This window comes from Neophocaena asiaeorientalis, unplaced genomic scaffold (genome assembly GCF_003031525.2).
Source record: "Neophocaena asiaeorientalis asiaeorientalis breed wild unplaced genomic scaffold, Neophocaena_asiaeorientalis_V1.1 scaffold77, whole genome shotgun sequence".
Taxonomy (NCBI): domain Eukaryota; kingdom Metazoa; phylum Chordata; class Mammalia; order Artiodactyla; family Phocoenidae; genus Neophocaena; species Neophocaena asiaeorientalis.
In genome coordinates this window covers 488,884-513,189 of record NW_020174645.1, presented here as the reverse complement: position 1 = coordinate 513,189, position 24,306 = coordinate 488,884, and positions in this window count along the sequence as shown.

Sequence of the window (24,306 nt, the reverse complement as noted above, 5' to 3'; positions counted from 1 at the left end):
TATATATATATATATATATGTAAAACTGAGACTCTGCTGTACAGCAGAAATCAACACAACATTGTAAATCAACTATACTTCAACAAAAGAAATTTTTTAAAGATGTATCCACATCCTAAACCACGGAAATTGTGAATGTTATATTATTTGAAAAACTGCTGAAGTGCAGTTAAAAATCTTGAGATGAGCTCATCCTGAATTACCCAGGTGGACCCCAAAGCCGGTCACTGCACAAAGAAGAAGACAGACACACAGATGGAAGCGCAGGAAGTGGTATGACCACGGCCGGGGACACTGAAGTCACAGGGCCACACAGGTTGAGGAGTGTCGACGGCCACCAGAAGCTGGAACAGGCAAAGGATGGAGTCTCCCTGAGAGCCTCTGGAGACAGTGCCGTCCCACAAGCACCTGGGTTTCTGGCCATTTGATACTTCTGACAGCAGGAACTGTTGCTTCAAGCCAGTCTGTGACCCAGTTGTGACTGGTCAGAAATGACCCAGTTTGTGGTCATTTGTTACAGCAGCTGCAGGAAACTCATACAGCCCCTGGGATGCTCAGAGAAGCAGATCTTCCTGGCAGCGACCATCGCGTGGACACGTTCCTTCAGGAAATTCGTGAATAGGGTGATGGAGAATCTCATAACAGCATCAATATTTCTCTTGCTCGTCTGGCCCCAGCCTCCAGGCCCCTACACGTGTTTTTCCCCTCCCTCTGGGACACCCTAAGATCTCAGCTCGAATGTCACACGTGCCAGCACCCTAAAGCTGGCTGACCTGACACCAAGCCCCAACATCTTTCTCCCACTAGGGAGGCTAGAAAGGATAAATACTAACTTATCCAACCTTCCTGGCAGCCCTCGTTGTCATGTGACCTAGATCTGCCCACCAGCTCATAAGAAGTCTCTTGAGGGAGCTTTCATAATAGTTTCTACTCTTCTGATAGGCGAGCTAGATGGGGCTGGTGCCATTTTCCCCACTGTGTGCACAGACGTGATGCCTGGAGCTGCAACAGCCGTTTTGTGACCTTGAGGGAAAAACCGCAAGAGACTTACAGAGACCCTGACCCTGAATCAGTGTCAGCAGCTACCCACTTCCAGACTCCTTATTAAGTGAACAATTAAACCCTCATTTGTTTCAGCCATGGTATGTCACATTTTCTTATTTTAGATGATACAATTCCCAACTGATCTATTTCCTCACCCAAGTGGACTTCCATAACTACCCTAACCAACATTGTCCCCTCCAGACAGTTATCTCTACCACGTGACACTGATTCATTTCCTGTGCTGCAGGAACTAAAGTTATCTTGTTACTTTATCGCCTCTCTGACCTCCTCTACCCCACAGCTAGAGTATAAGCTCCATGAGAACAGGAATATTCTCTGTCTTATTCACCACCTTGTCCCCAGTGCCTAGAACGGTGCTTGTGAAAAAGAATACACCCAGTGAATATCAGTTTAATATTCACCCTCAGCCCTATGGAAGTGTGGGGCTGGAGAATTATCCAATGCACAGGGCTGTCCTGTGCACTGTGGGATGTTTAACAGCATCCCTGGTCTCTGTCAGCTGGCTGCCAGCAGCACACCTTCTCCTGCCCCCAAGACTATGACAACCAAAAACCTCTCCAGACGTCACCAAATGTCCCCCAGGGACAAAATCTCCTGGTTGAGAACTGCTGATTTAATGAATGAATGAGTGAATGAATGAATGGCCTTCTGTAAGCGCACACAAAAATTATACCCTATGAGGTGCTGGAAGATCACAGAATCTCAGGAGAAAATGCCACTTAGAAGAAAATCATTTATCCTCAAAGGAATCAAATGATATGATGGTCAATGGGCCAGCATCTTTGCTTATTTGTCCTTTGACATAATTGGAGATGGAAGGTGATATGATTTCAGGATGGAAAAGGGTTGCATTTTTCTCTCTCCCACCTCCAGTGGAAGCTTAGAATTCCACAGATTCGCCAAGGTTGTTCGGCTCAAAATGTGTCTCCAAGTCTCTCAGTCGACGCTCTCGAGAGTTCTAAGATAATTCCAGTTAAAACCTCAAATCCCCCACTAAAACTGCACTCTGCTCTAATTCTAAGGAAAGTTCCACAGATGGAGACAGAAATAAACACACGCTCCTGGCCAGGTCTGATTCTCGCCATACGACTCATTAAATCAATTAATTCACTTGCTTGGCAGGATTATTTACAGAAATAAGAAATCATTTTCCATCAGCAAGTTTGAGGGTGGCTAAACACCATCTCCAAACTGGCGGGGTGAGTTGAGCTCGCAGGCACCTCATTTGGTTGAACCAAACCTTACATTTCTTGACGCATCTTTAAGGTTCCCAAGCACTTTCAAATTTACCCAGGCCACCTCCCCTCCTGTAACAGCCTTGCAGTGGCTCCTTTGGAAGGTGGGAGATGGAAGAATGAGGGAGTTCAAAGGCTTGGCCAAGTTACCAACAGAGCAAGAACCACAACCTGAGGGATTTAACAGTACATCCTATGCCAGGGGCCGAAGGCGGAAGGCAGGCAGGTAGTGGGGGTGAAAGAGGCAGGCTGGTGGGGAAATTTTAATTTAAAGAGTTGCTGCTCCCCCGTGCAAGCTGACTGTGGCCCCGCAGAAACTGAGAGAGCGTTGCCAGAGCCTCTGACTTTTTTCAAGAAAAGCGTCAGGAATCTGGAATATCAACGAGAAATGTTGGTGCCTTTTTTTAACATTGGCCGTGTCTTCAAAACTGAAAACGCAGTGTGTTTGCAGACCTTAGCAGGGCATTTAGATCGAACCGTTGTGGTCCTCACCTTTTTTCTTCCCACACCTTCGTTCCTTAAGTGGCAGTTTCGACTCACTTCCTTCTTCTCACTTAGGAATTTGTTCTGCCCTCACACACACAAGGAAGTCCCCAAGGAATGGGTAGAGAGGAACACGAGATTCCTCAAAGGAACAGCTCCCACTTGGGAATTTAAGAATCACAGCGCCCGCTGCTGAGCCTTATAGAGAAATGTGCCTGGGGCTAAACTGTTAGAATAGCCACAAAACCGCTCTCTGTTTGGGTTCTACTGTCAGCGGGGGAGGCAGGCGCCCAGCCCGGAAATGCCCATCTCAGCCCAGGAGCTGGGCAGTGCCTGCCTCCCCAGGTGCTAGCATGTCAACCTGGAGCAGGCATCCCTCTCTCTACCCCAGGCTCAAAGAGGCCAAAAGCCCATTTGGTGAAGCCCTGGACAAGTGATCCACACCCCAAATCAAACTTCAAGGTGGAACCAAGTGGCCGAGACAGTGTGGAAATGTGTCATCACTATGCTATGAATGAATTCCAATGGCTCATCATTTCACTGGCTGGGAAAACTCAGCGCTCAGTGGACCACTGAGGTTTGGACGGAAAACACAGGTAGGCTTGTACATAAAGCATACGGGTCGACACAAGTCCAGCTTCCAGCCGGGAGGAAAGCGGCTGTATAAAAACTGAACAGAGCTTTCTCTGGGATGAGGACGTGACCACACAAAGCATGGCTGCCACACAGGGGACAGAGCCAGGTCGGGTGGCTGGTTTACACCCGCGCCCACCTGGGCACAGGATCCCATCGGCAAGGCCGGATTAACCAGGAGTGAGGGCGGCCTGTCCCCAAGGTCATCGTACCCATCCCTAACATTTACTTGGTGGTACTTACTCCAGCAGGTTGTTTCTAACTTAAGACAAAATACACACAGCATGACATTTACCATTTTAACCATTTGAAAGCGTGCAACATGGCGACATTAAGCCCATTCATAACGTTGCACACAAGCATCACCACCATCTACTTGCAAAAGTTTTCCGTCACCCCCAACAGAAGCCCCACCCCCACGAGCAGCCACGCCCTGTCCCCTCTCCCCCAGCCCGACATCCGCTCATCTGAATTCTGTCCCTATGGATTGGCCAGCTCTAGACGTTTCAGCTATTTTTTTAATTGAAGTATAGTTGACTTACAATGTTGTGCTGAGTTCTGCTGTACAGCAAAGTGACTCAGTTATACACATACAGACATTCTTGTTTTATATTCTTTTCCATTGTGGTTTATCCCAGGAGACTGGATATAGTTCGCTGTGCTATATACAGTAGGACCTTGTTGTTTATCCACTCTACGTACAATAGTTTGCATCTGCTAAGCCCAAACTCCCAACCCCTCTCTCACCCCCTCTCCCTCGGCCACCACAAGTCTGATCTCTACGTCTGTGAGTCTGTTTCTGTTTCGTAGATAGGTTCATTTGTGCCATATTTTAGATTCCACACATAAGTGACATCATATGACATTTGTCTTTCTCTGTCTGACTTACTTCACTTAGTAAGATCATCTCTAGTTGCATCCATGTTGCTGCAAATGGCCTTATTTTGTTCTTTTTTATGGCTGAGTAGTATTCCGTTGTATATATGTGCCACATCTTCTTTATCCATTCATCTGTCAACGGACATTTAGGTTGCTTCCATGTCTTGGCTATTGTGAATAGCGCTGCTATGAACACAGAGGTGCATGTATCGTTCTGAATTATAGTTTTGTCCAGGTATATGCCTAGCCTAGGAGTGGGATTGCTAGATTATATGGCAACTCTATTTTTACTTTTTTAAGGAGCCTCCATACTGTTTTCCACAGTGGCTGCACCAACTTACATTCCCACCAAGCGTGTAGGAGGGTTCCCTTTTCTCCACACCCTCTCCAGCATTTGTTACTTGTAGACTTTTTAACGATGGCCATTCTGACCGGTGTGAGGTGACACCTCATTGTAGCTTTGATTCGCATTTCTCTGATAATCAGTGATGCTGAGCATCTTTTCACGTGCCTACTGGCCATCTGTATGTCTTCTTTGGAGAAACAGACGTTTCATTTAAACGGAATCGTGATACGTGGCCTTTTGTGTCTGGCTTCTTTCACTCAGATAACATTTCCAAGTTTCATCCATGTCATGGCACGTGGCAGTGCTTCATTCCTTTTTATGGCTGAGTAATGTTCCACTGTGTGGATGGACCACATTTTGTTTATCCCTTCACGTGTTGATGGGCGTGTGGTAGGATTTTTACATAATGTTCTCATTCACCCATTTTCATAGATCGAGATTATTATACCCATTTTAGAGATCTGACAGATAAGAAGCAAAGTTCCAGAAGACTAGATCATTGGTCCAAAGACACAAACTCTAAGCGGCAGAGCCAGGGCTGGAACCCAAGTCTCCCTGAAACACCACCCAGGTGGTACCCAAATAGTGGTAGAAAGAAGGACGAACACCTTGCCCCGCCCTTCTCACTAGGTGGATCTGGCCGGGCAGGGACCGCGGGTGCTTCTGGCTTCTATACGGGTACGACCACCCCCAGTCCCCTACCTCTGCCCTCGTCACTGCCAGCAGAGTGCCTCCCGGCTGAGCTGAGCTCCCTGGCGGAGGCACACTGGTCCTCACCTCCGTGCCTGTGTTCAGAGGCTCCCGCATGCCCCCAGTGCCGCACTGTCCAGGCACCCTTGGCCTTGCATGGAAGCGGGAGGGACCTTCCTCCGCACAGCCTGGCCTCTCCTCAGCCCTGCAACCTCCCCAGGCCTCCTCCCTTCTCCTTCCCCCCTCACTGAGTTCCGGACGCCTCCCATGAATCGTCACAGCTCTCCCCCGAAACTTCGCTCTGAGAATTGTATCCCTTGGATCGGTGTCAGCGACAGATCACGGAAAATCTGTGCCCACAGATCAAGCAGAACAAAATGCTGGTTGGGGGCTGTCTTCCCCCAGGTCCTGCCAGCTGACAGCCCGGCCAGGGATAAAACACTTGCTCACCGGCACCCAGATCTTGCTGCCTCATCCCGCTGCCCACATCCAGCATCTTCTCCTCCCGATAAAGGAAAACCCTTTGTGCCTGCCCTCGGAGCCACCTGCAGACCGATGCTCAGAGCCCCCCGACTGCAGTGGCCCCTTGCCGCTCCCCTGGCCAGCATCCTCTCGAGTGATGCCTCCTTGCAAGGCCCAGGTGTGCTTCTTATTTTATGTTCATCACCAATTCCATGTGTCGCTCGCTTCGAGACCGTGAAGAACCACCTCTGCTTCTCGTCGTCCTCTTCAGCCCAGTGAACAGCACACACTCTACACCTCTTGCGGGCTTGTTCGGAGCCCAGGACACTGAAACTGTTGCACAGACAGGATCCACGAGGCCATCGCCACCTCCACCCCACGCGGGAAGGAGATCCACACCGGGGCCCTGAGTGTCGGAGTCGCATTGCTCTGCTGGACCGATGAGCTGATCTCTGCACTTAAATCACTGCTGAGGTTAAACGCGCTCGCTGTGCCAGGAGGGGGCCGAGTCTGAGGCCAAGGTGAGGAGTTGACGATCAAGCAAATGGCTGGCACAGCAGCCCTGGCCTGGAGCCCACAGGCCTGCACACCGGCGGGGGCGTCGGGAGCTATCGGGAGCCCGGCTGCATCTTCCAACACCACTCGACAAGCCAGACTGGCACCTGCCAGCTAGCCGGACCCCACGGAGGCGCCTCGGCAGCCAGGGGCTGGGGTACCAGATGGCTTTGGTGGCTCGGAGGAGAAGGGTGTGAACTGGAAATGGTGGCGGGAAGAGGCGCTGCCCAGGAGGAAGGGGGCTCAGCGATGGTGGAGACGGGCGGGGGGGACGGGCAGCAGCTTTCACGATGCCATTTACACGTAACCATCCGCACACACCAGCCTGGAACGCAGATGATGCCTGTAACCCGGCGATGCGGTGATGCGAGACCAGCTTCCAGGAGAAACCGCCCTGGACAGAGAGCGTGCATTTTCCTTTTCGCTAATTCCTTAACGTTCTAACCTTTTTAAAAGTGAAAATATCATTTTCACACTAAAAATCATGCACGCGCACACACATACGTGCCGTAGTCTCTGCGCGTTTCAGTTTGCGATTTTCTTTCGTGAACTACGGGAAAATTAAAGGAAGAAAGAGTATGTGTGAAAAGGTGGTTATTGTGTGTCTGTTCCATGCGGTTTTCCGGTGTTTATTCTACCAGATGTTTGTTTCTTTTACTAAAAGCTCCCAGGGGACTGGACCTTGGACAAAAGAGGTAAATAGGAAATAAAAGCAATGCTTTCTCAAAGCGAGATAATTTAGGCAAAATGGAAAGGTAAGAAGGAAAAAGGTTAAAAATTAAGAATCTCCTGTCATCGAGAGCATAAGACGTCCACTTTCTGCCCATATTCCCGTGTGGAAACACACGTGGACCTTCACTGAGAAGTGCATTAACTGCCTAGTTTAATTCATTGATGGGAACATTTATTGAACGTCTAGCATGCTTTGGGCATGTGCTTCAAAGACAGAGAGAGCGAGAGAGAGTCCCCACAGCACGATAAAGACCCACAATTAGCCCCCAGCACGTACCCAGGAATGAATCAGGGTAGCACTCGAAGAAAAGCGTGATTTTAGAAAATCGCCACCATGAGACCCAACAGAACAAGCCCAAAGGGCCACACGACCTCAGCCCACAGGTTAGATCAACTGTTCAACCCAATTCACACCGAGGGAAGACGGGACACGCCACAGGGGTAATCGGACATCTTGTGAAATCATGCATATTCCCATTAGGCTTTGCTGCCATCTCAGACGTGGTTCCCAGCTCCCAGCCTCGTCGGGGCCATTATTCCTGCCTGGAACTTACGCCAGACCCCTGACCATCTTGCCCGGCGGCTTCTCTGCACAAGCACGCAGCCCGTCAATGCATCAGTGACGTCACGGCACTCGCTGAGGCTCTGCCCGCACAGCAGAACCCACGGTGGGTACCACGCGATCTACCCATCCCCTCCCACACCCCTCTCCCCACCTCCCAGCCTCACTGGCTTTCTCATTCTTCCGACACACCAAGCTCGCCCTGATATCAGGGGGCACGTGGAACATTCTAGAGCACTCTGAAACACTCTCCCCGCCCCCCGGGGCCCCACTCACCATTCAGGTCTCCCCGTCTAAGGGCCTCACCCAGCCCATGCCGGCCACTCTCTCTCACGTCCCTGTCTTCACAGCACCTGTCACCACCTGAAACCATCCAGGTCTGGCAGGAGGCGCCTGGGACACGCTTAGGGAATGGACAGAGCACATTTCCTCCTGGAGAGCAGACGCGTGACTCAGACGCCACGGCCACCGCTGGAAACTCCAGAGGAAGATAGAAAAAGGCTGAGTTTTTCCTTCCGGGAGGGTGTGATCTCACGTGTCAGGAGCGCATGGGCGGGTCCGCCCCCCACTGCTGGGACTCCTCACAGGTCGTTAGGAGATGCTTGAAGAACCCCGTGGTCCACAGGGAAGCGGGTCACAGGGATGACTTCCTCCCAAATGGGTGCTCTGTAACTCACACGCGGTCCCCCATGAAAGGGGTGTGTTTGTTGAAGGCGGGAAGGTGTAAATGGACTTCGCTTTCCTCGGAGGTGAGCTCTTCAGACCGGCTGCCGCCCCCTCCCCACAGGCTCAGGGTAAGTATAAAGCGAGAGGCCGACAGCGCCCCCAGGAGGCAGGGCTCACGCCGCCGTGGCATCCTTGCTGTGCCTCGGCAACTCCACACAGGACCCGAAGGAGGCCTGTGATTCTGTCAGCCTGCAAACGAGGTGGCTGTCCGAGCAGGCTTGCCACGGAGATGCTGGAGACGCGAAGGGGATGGGGTTCCAGGCTTCCGTGTGCAGAGAGCTTGCCCGCGAGCAGAGCCCCGGCATCCACATGCTTCCCTCCCTCCCGCTTCCCATCCAGCCTTCCTTAAAGGCCAGGACGGAGGGGGCCGAGGGGAGGGCAGCTGCCGGAGGCCTCTTTTGCTTAAGAAGCTGTATTAGGTGGGACCCACCCCAGCTCTCAGGAGAGAAAAACAACACAGCAAGCGTGCGGTGTGCCGCATGGACGTGGTCGAAAACTATTTTTAAGTAGCGATGGGCTGGAAGTTAAAGGCTCCTTCACGGTGTGAATGGTGCTTTATTCACCGCCACCCCGCAGGTAGCTGCAGCTGTGTCTGGGGCGCGGAAGGTCGCCGGTAAAGGCTTCCCGGGTGAGTGGGACCTTGTCATTAACTGAGAGACGTGGTCTGTGGGTGCTTCGAGGGGTCTACGAAGTCAGTACCGGATGCCGCCACGATGGAAAAGGAGAATCTATTTGTTGATGGTTGCACAGAAAGAAGGACGCTGGCCATGTCTCAGACACCCACCAGCGAGAAAGGGATTCGATGGGGCACTGGCTGGGCTGATGGGCAGCTGAACGTGCCAGCAAAGGCAGCCTCGGGGAGAGTCCTCCAGACCCGGAGACGAGGGGTGGGTTTTATTCCTGCTTCTGGAAGAAAGCCTCAGGGTTCTCAGGACAGAGCAGGAAGTAAGTCGAGTTCCCAGCTGGAAGCCTTAAATCCATGGCCTCCTGGGGCAGGTGGGAAGGGAGAGGGTTCCTGAACAAGGGGGATTTGGGCGACACACTCACAGGGACGGCGGCGGTCCGAGTGCCACGGGACCCACCCAGGTCCAGCTCCCACCTGCCGCCCAAACCCCCGTCTTTGCCGCGTGTCCTTTCCAAGCCTCTTCCTGCCTGCTGCCCCTCCACCCACTGCTGCTTTATGACCAAGCCTCTTAATTGACCGGTGCTGAGCCGCGGGTGTTGAACAGCGAACAACGAAGAATGATTTGATGAGTCCTTTGTTCTCTGTTTTATTTATTAAATTGTGATTAAAAACCATTAAAGGCGCCCCGTCCTGATGCATAGAAATAAATCTCACAAAGACCCTGGAGGTCTCCTTCTGGGTGGGTCCCACTTCCCGAGGGCGGCCCCATCTCCTCTCTCAAGATCCCAGCCCCACCCATTCCCTATCTCGCCGCAGGACGGCCTAACGTGAGGTTCAGGAAAGGAGTTGTCCAAACGTCAAGGCATGACCGACCGATCGGATTCTGGAATCGATTTAGGAGGTCTTAACACCATTTGTTTAAATAGCATAGAAGGGGATGGGATGGGATGAAACTGAAGAGACACTCACCTACAAGTTAGGAACTATTAACATCTCCATTTTACAGACAAGGAAGCTGAGAGGGAAGGTCACTCCACGAGCAAGTAGTGAAGACACGATTTAAACACAGAACTGTCTCCTATAACACTCGAGCTGCCCCCCCCCCGTATTTTTATTATAGCATTCTCAAAAGTGACACATCTGACTGCCCTTCTCCCTGTGAGTTTCATGTGATATGACTTTATATGCAATCGTCATGTACCAATTTGATTGAATGAATGAATGGATGGATGAAATGAGAAGAAAATGCAGAGGGTGATCTCTAAATGCATTTGTCCACTTTTCCTTGCACCTCCGATCTTAAAACAATCAGCAATGACAGAAGCCTGCATCCTGAAGGGACTCACGTAATTACACCTTTTCATCCCCACCCAGGAGGGCAGCTTAAAGATGAAGTCACCCAACGATAACACTCTTTTAAAAATGCGCTTCCAGATTCCCTGGTGGCGCAGTGGTTAAGAATCCGCCTGCCGACGCAGGTTCAATCCCTGGTCCGGGAAGATCCCACATGCCGCGGAGTAGCCAAGCCCGTGCACCACAACTACTGAGCCTGTGCTCTAGAGCCCACGAGCCACAACTACCGAGCCTGCGTGCTGCAACTACTGAAGCCCGTACGCCTACAGCCCGTGCTCCGCAACAAGAGAAGCCACCGCGATGAGAAGCCCGCGCACCGCAACGAAGAGAAGCCCCCGCTCGTCGCAACTGGAGAAAGCCCGCGCAGCAACAAAGACCCAATGCAGCCAAAATAAATAAATAAATTTATTTTTAAAAATGCACTTGCTAGAACTTTCTTTTGATTTTTTTTTAAAGATTCTTTTGATGTGGACCAGTTTTAGTCTTACTGAACTTGTTACACTGTTGCTTCTGTTTTATGTTTTGGTTTTTTGGCCACAAGGCATGTGGGATCTTAGCTCCCTGACCAGGCATCGAACCTGCACCCCTTGCATTAGAAGGCTAAGTCTTAACCACTGGACCACCAGGGAAGTCCCAAACTTTCTTTTTAAAGATAATTTAGACAACTGGGAAAAGTCTGAGTACACACTCACGCACACACACACACAAAGCCAATTCTAGCATAATGACAATCTACGATAGAGAGGATCAATCCAGTGAAATTAGGTGAACCACAAATAGTGACGGCTATTTATCCTATGTGCTTCCCTTTAAATGCAGTGACCCTCAACGCCAATGAAACCCAAGGACTGTGTGGAGAATCCACTCGTAGGTCCATCACCAGAGAGGCTTAAGGGCCAGAAAATAAATGTACGCTGGGTGAGGAGAGCAGGTGTTCTCAGGACCACTGGTCTACCCAGTATGCACTCACCCTTCTTCCTTCTCACAGAACTCCAGTTGTATTGCAGGTGGTCACGCCCCAGGAAAACAGCTGTTATTTCCCAGCTTCTGGTGCAATTTGGGTTGGGCACCTGGCAGGTGTGACAAATGAGAGACAAGCAGAAGCCACTGAGTGGCGTCTCCAGGAACACACACGAAAGGGGGTGCTTCAACTGTCCCTCCCTTTTTCTTGCCCTCCATCCACTTCCCCTTCTTCCTGCCTGGAATGCGGATGTACCGGCTGGAGCTCCAGCCGCCATCCTGAGAGCATCAAGATGAGGGTCACTGCCATCAAGACGACAGAGCAGCAACCTAGGACCCTGAGTCCCCAGTGATTCCGGGAAGCCAACACACTTGGAAGCCCTAGATTTCCCACATCTGACATCTGTAAGCCACAAAAGTACAAAGCCGTATCTTGTTGGAGGCACTGCATTTTCTTTAACATGCAACTGAGCGTAATCCTGAATGATGGATCTAGGACACCATGGACCAGAGGGCCATTCCATGCTGCAAGAACCATAATCCTTGAGTGAGATTCTCCAGGAGAGCAGCCCTGACAGCCCTGCCCGCCGATCAGATGAGGAAGCCACAACTCCCGACTCAGCTCGCTCCTGTCACTCAGCCAGTTACCACGTCCTGCCAAGGTGGCCTCCTAGTAACTCTCCAATCCGTCCGCTTCCTTCACGCTGCGGTCCTCATCCGGGCCACCAGTATCTCCCACTGGATCATGTGACCAGCCCGCTCAGCGGTCTTTCTTCTAGCCATGCCTCCCTTTAATTCATGCTCCGCCGAGAAGGCAGAACAGTCTTGGGAAAACGGACATCTGACTGTGTCATCCTCTTCTTTAGAGGACTTCAGAGGCTGCCCCTTACCTTGAGGATCAAGTGCCCAGTCCTGACTGCGGCTTGCAATCCAGCCCTGCCTCGTCTCCAACCTCATCGTGTGGGTTCTCCAGGGAGGGGGACGGACTGGGAGTGTGGGGTGGGCAGATGCAAACTATTACATTTAAAATAGGTAAACAACAAGGTCCCACTGTGTAGCACAGGGAACTATATCCAATCTCCTGGGGTAAACCATAAAGGAAAATATAAAAAATAAAGAATGTCTGTATGTGTATAACTGAGTCACTTTGCTGTAAAGCAGAGATTTGCACAACATTGTAAATCAGCTACACTTTAACTTAAAAACATTTCTGTTGGATTTCAAAAGACAGGCAGGAAGTCATCACGGCTGGAGGCCACTGGCCAGTTTTACGGAAGGAATAACTCCGAGCTAGGCCTGGGGGGGATCAGAAGGTGGGCAGGACGGTCACTCCCGCAGGAAGGAGAGGCATGAGCGACGTGCCTCCAGGCTCTAGGCCCCCAGTACATTGGTACAGCCTTTCATCAGGCCATGCGGGGATGCCTGCATAGAGCTGTAAAGATGTAGACCAACCGAGCAGGTCATGTCCCCTCCATCTACGCCTTGCCTGGGTCACACATTTAGCTGCTCGTCTTGGCTTGATCCATGTGGGCTGCTAGAGCAAAACACCACCGAGGGAGGGAGAATTGTATTGTCTTGTAGTCCAGGAAGCTGGGTGTCCAAGGTCAAGGTGTGGGCAGGGTTGGTTTCTCCTGAGGCCTCTCTCCTTGTTGTCGGGACAGCCGCCTTCTTGCCGGGTCCTCACGTGGGCTTCCTCTGTGCACGCACACAGTTCTGGTGTCTCTCTGTGTCCCCGATTTTCTTTTATAAGGACACCTGTCTTCTTGGATTAGGGCCCACCCCAATGACTTCCTTCAGACTTAGTTACTTGTTTAAAGGCCCCCATCTTCTTTAAAGAACAAACAGAGTCATGTTCTGAGGTCCTGGGGGTCCTGGTTAGGACTTCAACATATGGATTGGGGGGGTGGGTACACAACTCAGCCCATAACACAACCCCTGAAGAAATAAGGGCTGCAAAGAACAAAGAGGAGTAACAGTAGCGAAGAGGAAGCACAGCACCTTTGGAGGGTGGAGAACACTCAAGGGAAAACTTCACAGTTGGCTTGGGGTCAGAACACGGGGCCTCGGGTTCCAGGGTTCCTGAAAGGGGTACCGAGCACTGGAGCATTTTGCTAATTCCAGGCCCTGAAAGCAACAGGACCCAAATCATTCGTACCTGATGGGCAGCTGCAGAATTCATTCGTTTTTCTCCAAGATCTTTGGGCCAAATAATAGTATGTCTTTTAATAATGGATCCTTAAGTTCAGTGGGAAAAATAGGTTTACAACTGATTCTGTGACCTTCAAATCCAAGAAGGGGGGTGTGCAGCTGCTGCAGCCTGCCTCTCCCCCGCCAGAGCTCCCGGCCAGTGGCACCTTCTGCCGCGTACGTGCCGCTCAGCCCTGCTGGCTGTACGTTCGACCCTCACACATGCAAGTGAAGGGGGTCGGGAGCTGTAGGAAGAAGCACTGCAGGCAAAAGCGCCCTTTAATAATAGCACGGCCTAGGAGAAGTTCCCTGACAGCACTGGTTCCAGCTGATTTCAGCCAATAATCCAGTACGAGAAATTTCTAGAGTTCCAGTTAACCAAACAACTGCTCTTCTTAACAAAAGACTGGGATTGACTATTTGCATTAGAGTGGGGAGAAGAATGTAACTTATAGCCAAACCCTTGGGAATGATTTTAGGTGCATTCCAACATTGGCCCCACCAAACTCAGCAATGAAACAGTCAGTAATCAAGGAGCTGGAGGAGAAAACAGGTGGAAACGGTGTGTGTGTGTGTGTGTGTGTGTGTGTGTGTGTGTGTGAGAGAGAGAGGGAGAGAGAGAGAGAGTGAGGGAGAGAGAGACTGTGTATTTGCCCTTCCTTTCCCCACTGGCATTTAAAGAATGTCTTCTCAGCTATTAATTTCTTCCAATAAGAAACACTGCACATTGCTTGAGAGAAGGCTCTGGAATCAGATGACCTAGATTAGAATCTTGCCCCCAGCCCCAGCCCCAGTTACAAACTGTGTGACTTTGAACAAGTTACTTAAATTCCTGGTGCCTCATCCAAAGCCCATTCCTAAAACCGGAATTCATAACAGGGCTGTGGAAATTCAGTAAAATCAAAAATTCAGCGAGCATCGAAGAGGACCTGGCTCTGTATGTTAACAGCATCATCATCATCTATCTCTCCTCCTTTTTTCCTGGGCCGAGACGATGAGACCGGGATTTCCAGCAATTCTCTCATTGCAGTAAATGCCGCTGCTTCGCTTTAGATGCCCCGAGAAGTTCATGATAATAGGATCTTCCCGGTAATGCTTGCAGGTCACTGGGTCACCTCAGCGGGCACAAGCTGGATCGTTTGTCTCGAAGCCTAAAATAATTGCTGCGGGTGCCAGTGTCGTTACCCCGGGGTCGGACGCTCACCATTCACGCCCTGGCTCATCTGCCTTTTACGGTCACCGCTAACCATCGTGCAGGTGCCCCTCACTGCCCAGCGCGTGTGCGCTTCACTTATTGCACAGGCTGCCCGAGAATCCTTGATTCGCTAATAAGAAAATGACAGCCTAGTGTCAGTGTTTGAAAATTACCTTTAGGAGCCAGGCAGGAAGGGTATTTTTAAATGGTCATCATTTTTAAAAAGCGTAGACATGCCTTTTGCCATCCCGCATCCTCTCCCCGAGCCACCCGCCACCCAGCCCTGGTGGCTTGGGGACGGCGGACCCCATCCTGACTCAGCGCCAGCCTGGGCTCTGCCTGCCTGGCTCTGGTGGGGTGCAACGTCAGATGCCCAGTAATCGGGATCTGAGAGGCATTAGCGCTCACGTGACCGGGCTGACCTCTCCCGGCCCTGATTAACTTTCCAGCCATAAGCTGCCGCCTACAGCCTGCTCTGGGCTCACGCTGACTTTCCACATTTTGAATAAGATTCAACAAGTCTAACTGGTGGAGTGTGTGTGTGTGTGTGTGTGTGTGTAGATGGAGATTCCTGGGCAGAAGGAAGAAAAGTAAAACAGCGCCCCATAATAGAACAGTGTAGGACACGCAGAGGCGGGGGTAGGAGAAGGGGTTGGCTTAGGAGAGAAAGATCTAGAAGCGACAGGAGAAATCACAGCCCCAGGTCACTCAGCACGAGGCAGAGGCCTGGGGCCCGACCGCTGGGGAAGGGCGTCCCTCTGGGGTACACTGGGTCTGTCACGTGCTGGGGAAGGAGACGGCTCCACGTTGGTTGTGTTTTGACGAGAGCTTCAGTGAAGTCCTCCTACAATATCCCCTTTCTGTGCCCCAAACGCCCCAGCTGAGCCCCCTCCTGGATGGAGCAGCACGGGAAGGCCCAGGGGCCTCTGGAGAGTGGGTGGGGGACCTCGTGGCCACACTGACCCTCCCCTGGCACCAGGACAACGGGGGAGGGTGCCGAGAGGCGCCAGAAGGAGGGCTGAGCCGCCAGAGGCAGGGGTGAGGGGAAACCGCCTCCGCAGGTCCTCGGTCATGGCCAAGCCCCTCCCTGCGTGGGCTTTCAGACAGGCTGAGCTCCAGCCTCTTATCTGAAAAGCAAACAAACACACCTACAGAAGGCAGCCTTTACACCCAGGAGTCATCTTCTGTCATGTGGCGCTTTCCACGTTTTGACCTGCTTCCTAAATGAGCTCCCGGTGATGAATCTGCCTGCCGGCCTCCAGTTTTCCCAAAGCGGGGAAGGCCCGCCAACGAGCAGTGAGTGGCCTCGGGAAGGTCTGAGATTCCCAAACTCCGCGGTCCATCCACCCTGGGTCAAATCCCAGCTTTGCCACTTCCTGGCTGTGTGATCTCAGGCTAATTACTCCACCTCTCTGTGTCTCAGTTTCTTTGTCTACACAATGGTGATGGTAGCAATGGCTACTGTCTGAGTTTCCTGTGGCAGCAGTAACAAATTACAGCAAACTGAGTGGCTTAAAACGACAAAAATTCATTCTCCCACAGATCTGGAGACCGTAAGTCTGAAACCAAGGTCTCCGGGGCTTGGGGGGAGGGTCCTTCCTGGCTTCTTCCAGCTTCTAGTGCCCCCAGGCTTTCTTTGGCTTGTGGCCGCATCCCTCCAGTCTCTGCCCCAGGGTCACACAGCCTCCTCCGCTGTGTCTGAACTGGGTGGCGGCATTCAGGGCCACCAGACCATCTAGGATAATAAGCTCCTCCTCTCAAGGTCCTTTTAACGTAATCCCATCTTTTGCCATGTAGGTAATATTCACTCTATTGCCATATAAGGCAACAGTCACAATTCCAGGGATTAGGACACAGATGCATTCAGCCTCCTACACCTACCCTGTAGGGCTGCTATGAAGACTTGACGAGCTAAAACCTGCCAAGTGTCTACGACATTGCTTGGCACCCAGGGAGAGCGGAATGCCTTTGTCAGCTGTCTCAGCGTTAGTTATTGTTATTATTAATTAACCTTTTTTACCAAAACAGGGCAGGCCTCAAGGGCCGAGCCCAGGCAAGCAGGAGCAAACGTCTAGAAAACATTAGACGTCTCTCACCTTCACTATTTTCATTGTTAGGCTTATTTCATCTAAGATGATATGAAGATTTCATTGATGGTAATCACATAAAATTGTTTCTTTTTAGCCTCCAGAAATGTCTTTAAAAAGGAAAACGAGTCCATTGAAACAGACACTAAGTCAGCAATAGCATAGGCGTCAACCACGGGGGCAAAAAGAAATTCCGAAGCTGGCATTCTGGGGGGGCGGGGGGTGCATCCACCCCACTCCAGGGATAAAGGGGCAAGCAAAGCGCTGCGACAGCTCACAACACACAGGTGCACGAGGTGGGGAGAGGATGCCTGCGTGACCCCAGTTTGGGAAACAAGGGCGTGAGATTACTATCTCCACCTTGGAACGGTGGCACCAGCCTGTTCGTTACAAAACAAAGACCAGAACCCAGGGCTCCTGGGGCAGCTAACCCGTGTTCTCCAGTGCGTGTTTACTGCTGGGGAGAAAGGAGTTATGTCCCCCCGTTTGTTTTTTTCCAGGATTGTGAGCCACAGGACCATCCTGGGGGTGGGGTTGGCCCGGAGGGGACACAGCTGTCCCATGGGCCAGGCGCACCGATTAACCCCCCGTGGGCACCCTTGTTTCTGATGTGCTCCTCCTTGATGAAAAATCAATGAGGGCGTTTCCTGCCTTTGCTACTGTGTTTGAGGCTCCCGCTGTTTCTCCCTCTCCCTTGCTTCTACAGGCCTCCAGGTCGCTGTGCAGGGGAGAAGGAAGGAGGCTCAGGCTCCCCCCGCTGCAGAAATGTCCTGTCTGCCCAGACCTGGGCAGGGCTCCAAACGCAAGCATCTACCCCAAGGCCCCATGCAGGAGATAGACAAAGGGAGACCGAGCCCATCACAGCTCATCCACCCAGGCGGGGCCACACGGATGTCACTCCGTGTACAAGGCTCTTCCTCCCACACAGTTTAGGCAGCTCTGCTCACAAGAAAAGGAAAATAAATAAACCGCAGGAAAATCTACTAAAAAGTCTAGGTTACACTGCCCAGGAGACGACAGTCAAGACAAACTTCAAAGGACCAGTGCAACTGGCACCTCTGCCCTGGGCTCCTGAAACAGATCAGAACTGCGGGGCCCGACGTCAAGCCTGATTGTGACGTGAACTAAGCCGGGGTCCGGGCTTTAAAGGAGCTGTTCCCCAGGTCAACACGGCAGCAGGCATTTCATAAAGAAGCCACACGGGAGCCCAGCCTCCCCTCCACGTGGTCGTTTCTGCAGAGTACGCGCGTCACCAACATGTAACGTGGCTGCTTAGACATTCAAGTTGCTGAGAGCGGGGATAATGTGACATTTTCATCCCCTGCCAGTAGAGGGCACCGCTGAGGGAGGGGCCTGTGCAGGGGGTCAGCTGAGAGCGGGGATAATGTGACACTTTCATCCCGTGCCAGTAGAGGGCACCGCTGAGGGAGGGCCTGTGCAGGGGGTCAGCTCTGCCGTCAGCCAGTTGAGCAGGCGCAAAGCTTACAGGGACTAACCCCCATCCAGTGCAGGGGGTGCGGGGAGGAGGCCCCCGTTAATATATCAGGTGCGATTCTGTCCTGTTGATACTATCCTACTAATTCCATCGTCATTTTACTGCCTGGTCTGCTTAGAATCCAAGAATCACAGCAGGGATGATACTAGCCGGCATGTACTGAGCCCTCACTACACGCCAGGCCCTGTCCTGAATGCGTCACATAATGTAACTCAGTTAATCATCAAAACGCCCCATCTGCAGCCTCCCCATCTGAATGAGAATAATGGTAACAGCTAACATTTACTGAGTGCCTACTAGGTCCTGAGCACTTTTCCTGTATTAGCTCGATCCTTTGAGGAGGAGGCAGATACCATTATTCTCCCATTTTTATAGATGAGAAAACGAGGCACAGAGAGGTTAAGAAACACACCTGTGGTCACACGGCCAGGAGATCACAGAGCCAAGATGAGAACCAGCCAGTGTGGCTGAAGACCCTAACCACGGCCAAGGCCATCTACTGGAGGCCATTTCGGACAGTCCCATTTGTGGAACTAACTCCCCTTGCAGGTGCCGTAGGGAGAGACGTAAGTGCAGGGGCAGGTCGGCACGCTCCTCAGTGGCAGTGTGGCGAGCTGGTTAGCGCATGAGCTCTGCCCAAAGGGCCACAGTGAACCTTGGCTGCTTCACTCACTGGCCACATGAGTTTGGGCAAGTGGCTTCCCCTCCCTGGTCTCAGTCCCCACCTTCAAGGTGCGGAGAATAACAGCTCCCGCCTCAGAGCATTAGCTATTGTTAGTACCGCTGTTACGACTGGACCCCAAACAGACTAATGACAACTGGAACTGTGAGTCCATAATGGATTATTACTACAGTAGCAATCAATCGTGGGATTATTCAGAAAACACCAATGGTCCCCAATGTGGCAGGACCGTATTCTGACAGAGTGATGAGGCCTTCACCCCGGACCTCCTGCACCCCAGGGAAGAGGGAAAGAATATTCTGGACCAGTTCTGCTTAGGCTCAACCCTGATGGCAGAGCTGACCCCAGCCAGCTGTGTGCTCCTCCCCGCGCGGAAGAGAAGTTAACTGTGAAATCCTGAAATGCTAGAGAAAACACCGAGTAACTGAATTTATCCTCCAGTGATAAGATTAACTTTCCTGCTCTTGAGAAAAAGCGGAGCTAAAACAAGCTGAGTTACAGACAAGAACGCAGCCTCGGGTGCCACGGACCTTCGGGAGTCACATGCCACCCACACCAGTGCAGTTGCCTTGCTTACAGCTCTGACCCTGCACACGCGCCGTCTGCACACCAGGCCTCACCCGCCAGGGAATGCCGGGCTGGGCAGGAGGAGACACCCATGCCCGGAGGGGTCATGTACCCTCCAGACAGTGACCACCTGAAGGAAGGCCAGAGGAAGCGGCCCCGGGCAAAGGACAAGGGGAGCCCGCCCCGCCCTCGAGGAGAGAGGAGGAAACAGGTTTCCTGCAGGGGGTGTGGCTACACAGGGAACCAGGCCAGAAGAGACCAGCCCCTGGAGCCCTGAGCCGCCCCACAGTGCCCGGAGCCTTTGAGACCTGCCTTCAGGGGCCACTCAACCCTCCTGGAGTGGGTGCTCTGGGATGCGGCACAGGCATCAGGATTTTAAAAACAGATTTATTGAGATAGAGCTCACATAGCATCGAACTCATCCATTAAAAAAAAAAGACACAGACCTACTGGAGCATGGACTTGAGGACACAGTAAAAAAAATAATAATAATAAAGTGTACAATTCAGTGGTTTTTAGTCTATTCCCAGATACATGCAATCATCAGCACGGTCCACTTCAAGACATTTTCATCCGTTTTAGAACATGTTCGTCATCTCGAAAAGAAACCCTACACCTTTATCATTTCCTAATCCCCCCCAGCCCCCAGCCCTGAGCCGCCGCAAATCCACTTCCTGTCTATGGATTTCCGGTCCTGGACGTGTCATGCCGGTGGAATCGTACAACAGGTGGTCCTCTGTGTCTGTCTCTTTTCTCTTCGCATCATGTTCTCGAGGTCCATCCACGGTTTGGGAGGCATCAGAACTTCATCTTTTTCACAGCTGGATAGTATGCCCGGGTGTGGATCTACCAATTTTGTTCATCAGCAGGCATCCACAGTTTTTAAAAGATCTGAGGACCATTGCTGGAAACAGAGCCGTGTGTAACTCCATACTGTTTCTCCTCCCTGCTTCCTCTTCCCCCCTCAGCTGCACCCTAGATTTCTTCCCGCCGATCTGTTCCCCCTTCTTCCCTTCACATCCCGAGTCTGATCTCTTCTCACTACGGCCACTACTGTGCTCTGACCTGAGCTGAGACCCCACCGGCGCACCCCCGGGTGGCTGTGTCGGCCCCTCCCACCTCCTTGTCCATGTCTGTCCTGCGGTCCCCCCCACACAGCAGCCGGAGCGTCCTGCTGAAGACAGGCAGACCATGCAGCCCCTGGGAACCTCCTGACGGCTTTGATCCTCGCCGGGAACAGATCTGAGGCCCTTCCGATCACTACTGCGTGACCTGGACCTGCTTCCTCCCAACACGCCCTCACCCTGCACCCACCACCTTCCAGACGTGCCGGCCAGCTTTTGCTCGTCCTCCCTCGAGGAAGGAAAAGGGGGGCCACAAGGGCAGCGCCACACAGTGGGTACCCACTGGCTTCCGAGCTTGGCCGACCCAGGTTTGAAGCCTGGCCCGTCCCTCCCCAGCTGTGCGACCCTGGAAGGGTCCCTTCATTTCTCTTAGATGATTGTCTCGTCTGTACGATGAGTCTAAACTAGCACCAAGGCCCACCTCATGAAGCCACAGTGTCGCACATGTAAAAAGTGAAGGTGTGCGGAGATGTCCAGCCAGCGGCACACGTATTACCGCATCTGCAGCTTCAGGAACTGTTCACACAAGTTCCCTTATTGAATTCTCAGCCCAAAGAATGGCCCAGAACTGGAAAGAAGGGACACCACGCAGAGCTGATGGGCTTGGGGACTGTCCAGAGCCTGGGGGTGACAAAGCCACCCAGCCCGTCCTGCTGTGTGTCAGCTGAGCGCCTACTACGTGTCAGCCACTTGCTGGCACGGGGCATGTGACCACGGCTATGTTCAAGCAAAGTCGGGGGACCGTCTGGATGCGGGTGGGCCAGGATAAGTCCAAAGTGACCCCCAATCCTCAAGATGGGGTGTCTGAGTGGCAGGTGGCACTCTTCACTTTGATGTCCAGAGATTTCCAGAGGCACTGGACGTTTGGGAGGGAAGATGAGGTCGGTGGTCACCAAGTTTTAATCTACCTTGACAGGCAGTTTGAGACTCTCCCGTGTGGCTGCTCTGTGCCGTGGCGGACCCTGCTGTAAAGCTCAGCCCGCGACCCTCCAAACGGCCAGCCCCACGTGTTACCCAGAAGGACAGCAGATTGGGTGTGGTGGCCGCCCGTTGTCTGTCATAATGAGGAAACATCGACAGCCTTGTTCAAGTATATGCAGCTACTCTGAGGTATGCTTTTTGCAGTTTTTTTATGTCATGGAAGAATGCCAACCTTATCATGTAAAATGTTTTAAAAACATAATTCAAAACAGTTAATGGAATAAAAATCCTCATAGAGAAAAGAAACGGAAAAAAATGCCAATATTAACAATGATTGTGTCTGGGTGACAGAACTGTGAGTCATAAATATTTTCTTCTTCCTGCTTTTCTTTTTTTTGATACTTTCTAACTTTCCCACAATGAACAGTCATTACTTTCAAAATAAAACTTAAAAGATGTCATTAAAAAAACCAAATTCAATTTGCAGAACCCATGCCGTGAGCTGGGTAGGGACTGTCTGTGTAGTTTTGATGTCAACAGAGGCTCCCCTGTCACCTGTCCAAGCCCCAGGCTCCAAGCTCACCGGCATCCCCACCCCAGAGCAGGTCCCAGCTAACTAGGTAGATGCACAGATAAGATCCTGGGCTCGTGAATCTCTGCCCTTTAAAGACCTGGCACTAACAACCCAAACATAACTTCCTAATACTCCAGGGCTCCTTCGCTGGGGGGTGGGAGGTAGGAGGGAAACATCAGAAAAAAGCAAACAAAACCATTGCCCGATTTTTCTCTACATCTCTGAGTCTGAAGTAACAACGGGGCAACATGATGGGGGGTGTTTCTGTGTTAGAAACCATCAGCCAACAATAACCATCCATAACATCCCAATGGAAACCAACTCTGTTGAACCAAGTGCAACAGACAATTCTAAATATCGTTATCACAGCATCCATGTTTTGGCAACAAGAGTATTTCATCCGAGGGAATCTTACCAAAGTCCCACCGCCAGATCGGCAGCTACAAGACGCCCTCTAAAGGCCTCTTTTCCAAAAGCAAGACGACTGGGTTTTCTTTGGTGGCATAGGATGAGGGATGGGGCAGGGTGGGGACAGGAGGAAGGGAGAAGGGGAACCTTTGCACCTCAACAGCGGGACCCCCCCATAGCCAACTCCCTGAGGATGGAACTGGCAAAGTACACCCGCCCACTGGTTTCCAGACACTCCTGGGAACTCACAGCTCATTCTCAGTGTCCACGGGTGAAAGCTTGGGGACTCCAGACCCTTGTCGTCCCACCTGCTCCAGAAACATCCTGTCAGCACTTCCTGCACAGCCATCTAAAAGGAATGAAGACACCCTTCCTTCCTGCAAATACTCAGGGTCTTTGCACTGGTATCTGTACAGTTGGATTCTTCTCGTCATTCAGGGCTCAGCTTAATGTCACCTCCTCCAAGAGTCCTTCCAGGATAACCCCACCACAGTCTCTCACGTCAGGCTCCTGTAAACCTCTGTATGGTGTTACCTCCACTTGTTTGTTATTTATTCACCTGCTTGTTGTCAAACAAACACACACACACACTAATGTCATCTCCATAAGAACAGGGACTTCAGCTACCTTGCTGGCTGCTCTGTGCCCAGCCCCTAAAATGCTTCTTAAACCTAAATAGACATTTCTCCAAAGAAGACATACAGATGGCCAACAAACACATGAAAGGATGCTCAACATCACTAATCATTAGAGAAATGCAAATCAAAACTACAATGAGGTGTCACCTCACACCGGTCAGAATGGCCATCATCAAAAAATCTACAAACAATAAATGCTGGAGAGGGTGTGGAGAAAAGGAGACCCTCCTGCACTGTTGGTGGGAATGTATAGCCACTATGGAGAACAGTATGGAGGTTCCTTAAAAACCATATGACCCAGCAATCCCACTACTGGGCATATACCCTGAGAAAACAGTAACTGAAAAAGAGACACGTACCACAACGTTCACTGCAAGCACTATTTACAATAGCCAGGACACGGAAGCAACCTAAGCGTCCATCGACAGATGAATGGATAAAGAAGATGTGGCACATATATACTATGGAATATTACTCAGCCATAAAAAGAAACGAAACTGAGTTATTTGTAGTGAGGTGGATGGACCTAGAGTCTATCATACAGAGTAAAGTAAGTCAGAAAGAGAAAAACGAATACCGTATGCTAATGCACATATATGGAATCTAAAAAAATGATACTGATGAAACGAGTGATAGGGAAGGAATAAAGACGCAAACGTAGAGGACAGACTTGAGGACACAGGGAGGGGGAAGGGGAAGCTGGGATGAAGTGAGAGAGTGGCATGGACATATATACACTACCAAATGTAAAACAGATAGCTAGTGGGAAGCAGCCGCCTAGCACAGGGAGATCAGCCCGGTGTTTTGTGACCACCTAGAGGGTGGGATAGGGAGGGTGGGAAGGAGATGCAAGAGGGAGGGGATATGGGGATATATGTATACGTATAGCTGATTCACTTTGTTATACAGCAGAAACTAACACAACATTGTAAAACAATTATAGTCCAATAAAGATATAAAAAAATAAATAAATAAAATGCTACTTAATAGTTAATAGGTGCTCAGATGTTCGTGGGATGAATAAGCGAATGCACTAGGCATACAAAAATAAAGGTCACAACCACTGCCTTCCAGGAACTTCATTTTAGAAGAGAGAACCATCATGGTTCTCATGGTGAGATT